Consider the following 11,448-nt stretch of genomic DNA (forward strand, 5'->3'; position numbering starts at 1 on the left):
AGGACTTGGTTCAACCTTTGATTAAAGTTGATCCTTCTAGTGTAGGGGCGTACATCTCCTTGCATCATGGGCAAGTGGAACGCCAACCTCACATTCTCCGGACTAAAATCTAAGTATTTCCCCCGAACTATTGTGAGATAATTCTTTGGACTCGGGTTCATACTTTGATCATGGTTCCTAGTGATCCATGCGTTGGCATAGAACTCTTGAACCATTAAGATTCCAACTTGTTGCATGGGGTTGGTTAGGACTTCCCAACCTCTTCTTCGGATTTCATGTCGGATCTCCGGATACTCATTTTTCTTGAGCTTGAAAGGGACCTCCGGGATCACCTTCTTCTTTGCCACAACATCATAGAAGTGGTCTTGATGGCTTTTGGAGATGAATCTTTCCATCTCCCATAACTCAGAGGTGGAAGCTTTTGTCTTCCCTTTTCCTTTTCTAGAGGATTCTCCGGCCTTAGGTGCCATTGATGGTAATGGAAAAACAAAAAGCTTATGTTTTTACCACATCAAACTTAAAATATTGCTCGCCCTCGAGCAAGAGAAGAAAGAAGAGAAGAAGAAGAAGAAGAAGAAAATATGGAAGAGAGTGAGAGATGGTGTTTTCGGCCAAGGTGTAGAAGAGGGGGTTTGTGTTGTGTGAAAATGAAGTAGAATGGAAGGGTATATATAGGGAGGGGAGAGGGTGTAGTTTCGGTCATTTAGGGTGGGTTTGGGTGGGAAAGTGTTTTTGAATTTTGAAGGTAGGTGGGGTTTATGGGGAAGAGTGGATGGATGTGAGTGGTGAAGGGGGTAATTGGGAAGAGAGATTGAAGTTGTTGGGAAGTGTGATATGGAGAAGAGTGTTATAGGATTAGGAGGTAAGGTGGGAATATGTTAGGTGGGGATTCTGTGGGGTCCACAGATCCTGAGATGATCCTGTGGGGTCCACAGATCCTGATGTGTCAAGGATTTACATCCCTGCACCAATTAGGCATGTAGAATGCCTTTGCACACCATTCTGGCATTTAAACGCCGAGATAATGCACACTCTGGGCGTTCAACGCCCATGTGTAGCATGTTTCTGGCGTTGAACGCCAGTTTCATGCTTGTTACTGGCGTTCAGCGCCAGCTTTCCTTAAGGCACATTCCTGGCGTTCAAATGCCAGAATGTTGCTTGTTTCTGGCGTTCAACGCCAGATTCATGCTCTGTTCTGGCGTTGAACGCCAGCCAGATGCTCCTTACTGGCGTTGAATGCCAGTCTGTCCTTCCTCCAGGGTGTGATTTTTCTTCTGCTGTTTTTGATTCTGTTTTTAATTTTTATATGTTTTTCGTGACTCCACATGATCATGTACCTAATAATACACAAAATAACAATAAAATAAAAATAAAATTAGATAAATAAAAATTGGGTTGCCTCCCAACAAGCGCTCTTTTAATGTCATTAGCTTGATAGTGGGCTCTCATGGAGCCACAAAGGTGATCATGTCAATGTTGTATAGTCCCAACACCAAACTTAGAGTTTGGATATGGGGTCTTAACACCAAACTTAGAGTTTGGTTGTGGCCTCCCAACACCAAACTTAGAGTTTGATTGTGGGGGCTCTTCTTGACTCTGTACTGAGAGAAGCTCTTCATGCTTACTCTCTATTGTCACAGAGGGATGGCCATGTGCCTTAAACACAAGGTAGTCCTCATTCAATTGAAAGACTAATTCACCTCTGTTAACATCTATCACAGCTCCTGCTGTGGCTAGGAAAGGTCTTCCAAGAATGATGCACTCATCCTCTTCCTTCCTAGTGTCTATGATTATGAAATCAGCAGGGATGTAAAGGCCTTCAACCTTTACTAACACGTCCTCTACTACTCTATAAGCTTGTTTTAATGACTTGTCTGCCAATTGTAATGAGAACAAGGCAGGTTGTACCTCAATGATCCCCAGCTTCTCCATTACAGAGAGTGGCATAAGATTTATCCCTGACCCCAGATCACATAGAGCTTTTTCAAAGGTCATGGTGCCTATGGTACAAGGTATTAAGTACTTGCCAGGATCTTGTCTCTTTTGAGGTAAAATTTGCTGAATCCAGGTATCTAGTTCATTAATGAGCAAGGGAGGTTCACTTTCCCAAGTCTCATTACCAAACAACTTGGCATTCAGCTTCATGATAGCTCCTAAATATTGAGCAACTTGCTCTCCAGTCACATCTTCATCCTCTTCAGAGGAAGAATAGTCTTTAGAGCTCATGAATGGCAGAAGGAGATTTAATGGAATCTCTATGGTCTCTATATGAGCCTCAGATTCCTTTGGATCATTAATAGGAAACTCCTTCTTGCTTGAGAGACGTCCCAGGAGGTCTTCTTCACTAGGATTTTTGTCCTTCTCCTCCCTTGTGCATTCGGCCATATTGATCACATCAATGGCCTTGCACTCGCCTTTTGGATTCTCTTCTGTATTGCTTGGGAGAATATTGGGAGGAGTTTCAATGACTTTCTTACTCAGCTGGCCCACTTGTGCCTCCAGATTTCTGATGGAGGATCTTGTTTCACTCATGAAACTGAAAGTGGCTTTTGATAGATCAGAGACTAAATTTGCTAAATTAGAGGAGCTTTGTTCAGAATTCTCTGTCTGTTGCTGAGAAGATGATGGAAAAGGCTTGTTATTACTGAGCCTATTTCTTCCACCATTATTAAAGCCTTGTTGAGGCTTTTGTTGATCCTTCCATGAGAAGTTTGGGTGATTTCTCCATGATGAGTTATAGGTGTTTCCATAAGGTTCACCCATGTAATTAACCTCTGCCATTGCAGGGTTCTCAGGATCATAAGCTTCTTCAAAAGCTGCCTCTTTAGTACTATTGGATGCATTTTGCCATCCATTCAGACTTTGAGAAATCATGTTGACTTGCTAAGTCAACACTTTGTTCTGAGCCAATATGGCATTCAGAGCATCAATTTCAAGAACTCCCTTCCTCTGAGGCGTCCCATTATTCACGGAATTCCTCTTAGAAGTGTACATGAATTGGTTATTTGCAACCATGTCAATAAGTTCTTGAGCCTCTTCAGGCGTTTTCTTTAGGTGAATAGATCCACCTGCAGAATGGTCCAATGACATCTTAGAAAACTCAGATAGACCATAATAGAATATATCTAATATGGTCCATTCTGAAAACATGTCAGATGGGCACCTTTTGGTCAACTGCTTGTATCTTTCCCAAGCTTCATAGAGGGATTCACCATCTTTTTGTTTGAAGGTCTGAACATCCACTCTAAGCTTGCTCAGCTTTTGAGGAGGAAAGAATTTATCCAAGAAGGTCGTGACCAGCTTATCCCAGGAGTCCAGGCTATCCTTAGGTTGTGAATCCAACCATATTCTAGCTCTGTCTCTTACAGCAAAAGGGAAAAGCATGAGTCTGTAGACTTCAGGATCAACTCCATTCGTCTTAACAGTCTCACAAATCTGCAAGAACTCAGTTAAAAACTGGTAAGGATCTTCAGATGGAAGTCCATAAAACTTGCAGTTCTGTTGCATTAAAGCAACTAGTTGAGGCTTAAGCTCAAAATTATTGGCTCCAATGGCAGGAAAGGAGATGCTTCTTCCATCAAATTTGGACATTGGCTTTGTGAAGTCACCAAGCATTCTCCTTGCATTATTGTTGTTGGGTTCGGCTGCCATCTCCTTCTCTTGTTCTAATATTTCTGAAAGGTTACCTTTAGATTGTTGTAATTTAGCTTCTCTTAGTTTCCTCTTCAAAGTCCTTTCAGGTTCGGGATCAATTTCAACAAGAGTGCTTTTTTTTTCTTGTTCCTGCTCATATGAAAGAGAAAAAAACAGGAAAAGAAGAGGAATCCTCTATGTCACAGTATAGAGATTCCTTATGTTAGTAGAAGAAGAAAGGGGAGAAGAGTGAAGAAGAATGGGTTCGGATTTTCAGATGAAGAGAGGTGAAGAGAAGTGTTAGTAAATAATTAAATAGAATAAGAAAAGAGAGGGAGAATTTCGAAAATAATTTTGAAAAAGGGGTTAGTATTTTCAAAAATTAAATATAAGATATAATTAAAATTAAAATTTAAAACAAAAAAGAATTTTTGAAAAAGGGATGAGATATTTTCGAAAATTAGAGAGGGAAAGGTAGTTAGGTAGTTTTGGAAAAGATAAGAAACAAACAAAAAGTCAAATAGTTAGTTGAAGAAGATATTAAAATCAAATTTGAAAAGATTAGAAGATAAGAAGTTAGATAAGATATTTTGAAATCAAATTTTGAAAAAGATAAAATTATTGAAAAAGATATGATAAAAGATAAAAAGATTTAATTTAAAAATTTAAAATTACTTACTTCACTAACAAGAAACTATAAGATAAGATTCTAGAACTTAAAGATTGAACCTTTCTTAACAAGAAAGTAACAAACTTCAAATTTTTGAATCAATCACATTAATTGTTAGTGAGTTTTCGAAAATTTGATATAAAGATAAGAAAAAGATTTTGAAAATAATTTGAAAAAGAAATTAAAAAGATAAGATTTTTAAAATTGAAATTTTGACTTGACTTGTAAGAAACAACTAATTTTAAAAAATTTTTTTGACTAAGTCAACTCAAATTTTCGAAATTTTGAGAGAAAAAAGGAAAAGATATTTTTTTTATTTTTTGAATTTTTAATGATGAGAGTGAAAAACACAAAAATGACCCAAAACATAAAAAATTTGGATCAAAACACAAGATGCATGCAAGAACACTATGAATGTCAAGATGAACACCAAGAACACTTTGAAGATCATGATGAACATCAAGAACATAATTTTGAAAAAATTTTTTATGCAAAGAAAACATGCAAGACACCAAACTTAGAAATCTTTCATGCATGGACTCTAACAAACGAAAAATGCATATGAAAAACAACAAACAATACAAAACAAGAAAACATCAAGATCAAACAAGAAGACTTACCAAGAACAACTTGAAGATCATGAAGAACACTATGAATGCATAAATTTTTGAAAAATGCAAGAAAAAATTTTTAAAGCATGCAATTGACACCAAACTTAAAAGTTGACTCAAGACTCAAACAAGAAATATAAAATATTTTTGATTTTTATGATTTTATGATTTTTTTGGATTTTTATTAATTTTTTCGAAAATATTTTTGGAAAAAACGAAAAAGAAAAGAAAAATTTTGAAAAGTTTTTGAAAAGAAAATTACTTAATCTGAGCAACAAGATGAACCGTCAGTTGTCATACTCGAACAATCCCCGGCAACGGCGCCAAAAACTTGGTGGACGAAATTGTGATCCTCAAAGTTGGTCTCTTTGTACTTGTATGAAATTTAAATATTGGCTCTATCAAGAATACCCCAAAGAGATCATGGTATGATGAATTGGGATCTTAATAATCCCTGATAATGGCACGTGTGATCACAACTCCGTTCAACTAACCAGCAAGTGCACTGGGTCATCCAAGTAATACCTTACGTGAGTAAGGGTCGATCCCACGGAGATTATTGGTATGAAGCAAGCTATGGTCACCTTGTAAATCTCAGTTAGGCGGATTAAGTTGATTTATGATAAGTTCGAAAATTAATAATAAACAGAAAATAAAATAGGATAGAAATACTTATGTAAATCAATAGTGGGAATTTCAGATAGGCGTATGGAGATGCTGTGCTCCTCTTGAATTTCTACTTTCTTATTACATTCATCCAGTCCTTCTTACTCCTTTCCATGGCAAGCTGTATGTAGGGTGTCACCGTTGTCAATGGCTACATCCCATCCTCTCAGTGAAAATGGTCCTATGCTCTGTCACAGCACGGCTAATCATCTGTCGGTTCTCAATCAGGTTGGAATAGAATCCCTTGATTCTTTTGCGTCTGTCACTAACGCCCAGCCATTAGGAGATTGAAGCTCGTCACAGTCATTCAATCCCGGAATCCTACTCGGAATACCACAGACAAGGTTAGACTTTCCGGATTCCCATGAATGCCGCCATCAATTCTAGCTTATACCACGAAGATTCTGTTGGAGAATCTAAGAGATATGCGCCCGGCCTAAGGTAGAACGGAAGTGGTTGTCAGTCACGCGCGTTCATAGGTGAGAATGATGATGAGTGTCACGGATCATCACATTCATCAAGTTGAAGTGCAACGAATATCTTAGAATAGGAATAAAAGAGAATTGAATAGAAAATAATAGTAATTGTATTGAAACTTGAGGTACAGCAGAGCTTCACACCCTTAATCTATGGTGTGTAGAAACTCCACCGTTGAAAATACATAAGTGAAAGGTTCAGGCATGGCTGAATGGCCAGCCCCCCAAAACGTGATCAATGGCCTCCTAAGATGAAGAATAATACGAAACTGAGACCAAAGATGAAACGTGGTCAAAAGACACTGAATACAATAGTAAAATGTTCTATTTATACTAAACTAGCTACTAGGGTTTACATGAGTAAGTAATTGATGCATAAATCCACTTCTGGGGCCCACTTGGTGTGTGCTTGGGCTGAGCTTAATCTATCCACGAGCTGAGGCTTCTTTTGGAGTTGAACGCCAAGTTGTAACGTGTTTTGGGCGTTCAACTCCGGGTTGTGACGTGTTTCTGGCGTTTTACTCCAGACAGCAGCATGTACTTGGCGTTGAGCGCCACTTTACGTCGTCAATTCCCGAATAAAGTATGGACTATTATATATTGCTGGAAAGCTCTGGATGTCTACTTTCCAACGCCGTTAAGAGCGCGCCATTTGAAGTTCTGTAGCTCCAGAAAATCCATTTCGAGTGCAGGGAGGTCAGAATCCAACAACATCAGCAGTCCTTTTGTCAGCCTTTTTCAGAGTTTTGCTCAAGTCCCTCAATTTCAGCCAGAAATTACCTGAAATCACAAAAAAACACACAAAATCATAGTAAAGTCTAGAAATGTGAATTTAGCATAAAAACTAATGAAAGCATCCCTAAAAGTAGCTTGAACTTACTAAAAACTACCTAAAAATAATGCCAAAAAACGTATAAATTATCCGCTCATCATATCCAAGAACATTAGGACATTTGCATTGGTTTATATTGTATCCAGGTATTCTATGACATTCGCATTAATTCTATATAAAAAAAGTTAACTTAACAACATCCACACCAAATGAATTAACATAATTCACAAAATTTTTGCACTTCTTGGCTACCATATTGAACGTAGACAGGGTGAATCGATTAGTGCTACGATGTGAAGGATCAACTCTAAGATTGTAGCCTCTGTCTCTATCCGTTGGAGTTGATGCATCGCTTGTACATGTACCTGTTTCACCTACATAAACATATAATTACATCATATACATCAACCAAATTACTTGAAACTAAGAAATAACATTGCATCTACCAACTAAAAAAACCAAATAGAATGCTAAGTAATCAACCAACATAATACATTACTGGCACTAGGCCCTGGATTATCACCACGATCGTAATCATTGTTGTGAGATTTCTGATCGGCATCCTCATCCTCATCTTCATCCTTATCCTCATCATCACCATCCGAATGGTCTATTAGGCAGTCACCAGTCTTGTGATCAACCCCGTTAGTGCTTTCTTCAATTAGACCCATTGAAATACAATGGGTTCCTGCTATGTATAATCCCTCGATCTCTGTCACTCCTACTTGAGTTACCAAATAGTTTTCCTCTAAAATTTTCTGAAGGAGTGCGGCATGAATGTCTCAAATCTAAGGAATACCTACCCGACGTCATACCAGGCTGATGGCTAGATTGTGATTGGCCTGGATGTGAATCCATGAACCAATCAGCTGGCTAAATAAAACTTTTTTTTCTGTGTCAAACTATGAAACACTCCAATACTACTGATGTAAGGGTATGACGGGATAAACTGAGTGAGGAATATATGGGATCGACGAATGCTGTGGCTCTTGGATCAGTGTAGCATGTGGTTGTTGTTATGGTTGTGGTGGTGGCGGTGACTGTGGCTGCTGCTCTTGATTCTCATCAACACCAATGGAATTTTTCTATTGGTTCTCTTGGACCATAAGATCCGACAAGTTCAAACGGTTGTCACATTTTGTGCGGTACCAATACATGTAAATATCTAGGGTATGCTGTAGAGGCACGAAAAACTCAGTAAAAACGTGACTATACCTATTCGTCCACTACATCACACAAAATGAATGAGTGGTGGTGGTGGATCAGTCAAGATTCTTTGGACCAATCAAGACTTTCCTGTGTGTTTTGTCTAGACACCGTTCCAGATGAGAGACTCTCTAGACAAAACCAAACTGTCGCCTAAAATTATCGATTGTATGTCATTCAATCCATTCAAATGATATCAATGGCACCGTAGCGCTCCAAACAACTGAGCGCGGATGGATGTTTGCAGGAATTACATCTACCTCAATGGGATCAACACCATAAGCCTCTCACACAAATTGGACATATTAAAAGAAACAGATGATCACACACTAAATAATAATAAGATTCAACCAAAAATAAAAACTAATATAATGAAAACATGCTTGGCCTTCCTGCAGCTCATCTAACGACTTTCTAAAGCGAGTAAGAGAATGAAATCTATAGCGTCAATCATCACGCTCCCAGTTAAGCCACCTAACATTATTTATTTGGTTAACATAATTTTATCCTAAATATTAAAATACAATGTGCAACACTTAGCTAAAGTTATTATTCGATAATTTTACCTGTTTGCAAACAAAAAAACTTGGAAGTCACTGGGAATCGGCGCGAAGAATGGTAAATGGATCCAAGCCCAAGTTAGCAGAACTGTTAGTAGACCATCGATTTTCTTGCACCCAAAATGAGATGCCCTACATAGCGCTTTGTACAAGTGTGTTAGGCATGCCAAACCCCAACTAAATTCTCTTATACTGGCAAAGTCACGAAGCAAAGGCAGAAATTTTCAGTGCATGGCTGCTACAGAGTTGTCTCCAAATAAGATTGTACTAAATAATAGTATGATGTGGCATTTTACATACCTTTGAATGCCATTTTTGTCAGTCAAATCTAAACGATCTTTTAGATTTCAAAGCCACAACAACTTTATGATGAAGCTTCTTCTACAATCTCACTTCTTAGGTGCAACCTCAAATTGGTGCAAACACTCAACCTCTAAAGTATTATGACTACTCATAGTCACTCCTGTCACTCGAAGACCATTTATCAAAAGACCAAGAATAATAGTCACATCTTCCAATTTCATAGCACATTCACCAACCAGAAGGTGAAATGTATGTGTGTTAGGGTACCACCTCTCGATTAGAGCATTTACCATTTTCGATTGACATTGAATTATTCTAATATGAGAAACATAATAAAAACTAGTATGCCGTAAATACTCCTCCACACTAGGATTTTATAGATCTGACAGCTGTAAGTGGTTATACGTTAACACCCATAAACTCTACAAAAATATAATCAAATATTATATCAAATAAAATTATCCATAAACACTGACTAATTATTATATGACAATTTATAACAATAAAACTATATTTTTTATTATCATTAACATAATTTAGTTATGTTTAACAAAGTACCATCACTTATCCGACTAATAAAATAAAATTATAATTAATTATAATTTTAATAATACTAACATTTTATTATATTCTATTCTACTCACACACATACATACATTAACAACACATAATAACATAAGGCTAATACAATTTATATTATTATAATAATAATTAACAACTTAAAATAACTAACTAGTGACATATTAAAAATTTTTGAACAGTTTCTTATTTTTAATAACTCTGATATTAATAATAATAATAAATAATTTATTAAATTTTTTATTATTTTTTATTAAATTATTCATTAAATTATTTCTTAAATAGTTATTTATTTATTTATTAATAAATAATTTATCAAATAATTTATTTAATAATATTTAATAATTTATTAATAATAATTACTAATTTATAAAATTAATACTAAATTTAGTGTTAATTAGTTAATTAATTAACTAGCATGCATACGTACGGCTAATCTACAAATTATTTAACTAACACCGTTAAAAATTTTAAAAAACTTAACTACAATAAATATATTAGTTAAATATTTAACAACAATCAATTAATTATTAAAATTTAAAAAATATTATATTTATTAGATCTATTTTACAGAAATTCCACAATAATAATCTAACTTCTAATAATAATTAATAAAACTTAAATATAATTCTAATAATTATTACTAAATACCTTAAAAATATATTTTCTAATAACCTACCACTGCAATATTATCATTATTACTAACTAAAATATTCACTAACTAAATTCAACAATACATTTAATACATTTTTAATTATGACAACAATTATCATTTAATCAACATTAACAACATTAATATTTCTGTTAAATTAAAAAATTTAAAATAATAACTTACATAATAAAAAATAATTGAAATAATTAATAATGTGAAGTTCAGCATGATCTATATCTTTAACTTTTTTTTTTGTTTTTTTAACATTATGTTGTTTCTATGGAAGATTGAGGGAGGTTGATGAAAAAGAAAATAGAAAAAATGGAGATTAGAATTTCTGGAGTAAAAAGAGACTTGAAGAGAGTGAGTTCGAAGAAAGTGATGTGTGAGAGACAGTGAGCACTGGGGTTAACTGAAGAGGAGGGACTTGTATGCGCGACACGTTGATGGCATCAGACAAATTGAATGGTTCCTCTAAATCGGATTGTCCCATTATTATACCCACAACTCGGACCGTCCAATTATTGTTACGCTGACATCACGATGGTGTAAAGCACCCAGCATTTCAATAACACCGTCTTATATCATTCTAAAGTTCTACCTATTCCTATACATCAAACACATGCAAAAGTCAATTTGTCATAGCCACTAACAACAGTTGCTAAACTCTGATAGGTATTTCTCGTTATAACACCAGCTTCATTATTAATTTCAGCTATCCGTTTGATATGCAAGCTTAGTTTCCTATTTTTTTTCAAAGTGTTTGCCATGCTAGGACTAATAGCATGATTATGCTGGATATTCACAAAGGTTAACACATATTCTAGCTTCTTATCCATTTTTACAATAATCCTAACTTCACAATTTTGTTCAAAAGTTAGATTTGTCTTCTTTAATGGATCAATTTTTGATCTTCGATAACCAGCTCTAGAACATACCAATATTTAGTATATCATCTGCCTATTTTGATCCCACTTAGTAGTTTTTATATTTCATGAAAAATCAACCTTTTTTGCATAATTTGGTATAAAAAGTTTCATAATCTTTTACAAAGAAAAATGCCGTTCCTATGCTTGAAACAACCTAAAACATGGATAATAAAAAATTTAAAATCAAATCAAGAATAAAAAATGGATAATCAAAAAATTAAAATCAAATGCTATGTTGTATATCTCTCTAAACTTAGAACACTTAGCTACATTGACACCATATATTTCAGTTTCATCATAAAATCAAATGCCAAAATTCTTTAAAATAAAA

The 11,448-nt window shown here is 35.4% G+C and overlaps 1 non-coding gene across 1 annotated transcript; it reads left to right on the plus strand.

Moving 5' to 3' along the window:
* The first annotated feature begins 3,148 nt into the window (after positions 1-3,148).
* LOC130977200 (small nucleolar RNA R71) lies at positions 3,149-3,252 on the plus strand. The gene has a single exon (XR_009084903.1). It is a non-coding gene; the product is annotated as a small nucleolar RNA R71 (small nucleolar RNA).
* The last annotated feature ends 8,196 nt before the right edge of the window (positions 3,253-11,448 follow it).

This window comes from Arachis stenosperma, chromosome 4 (genome assembly GCF_014773155.1).
Source record: "Arachis stenosperma cultivar V10309 chromosome 4, arast.V10309.gnm1.PFL2, whole genome shotgun sequence".
Taxonomy (NCBI): Eukaryota; Viridiplantae; Streptophyta; class Magnoliopsida; order Fabales; family Fabaceae; genus Arachis; species Arachis stenosperma.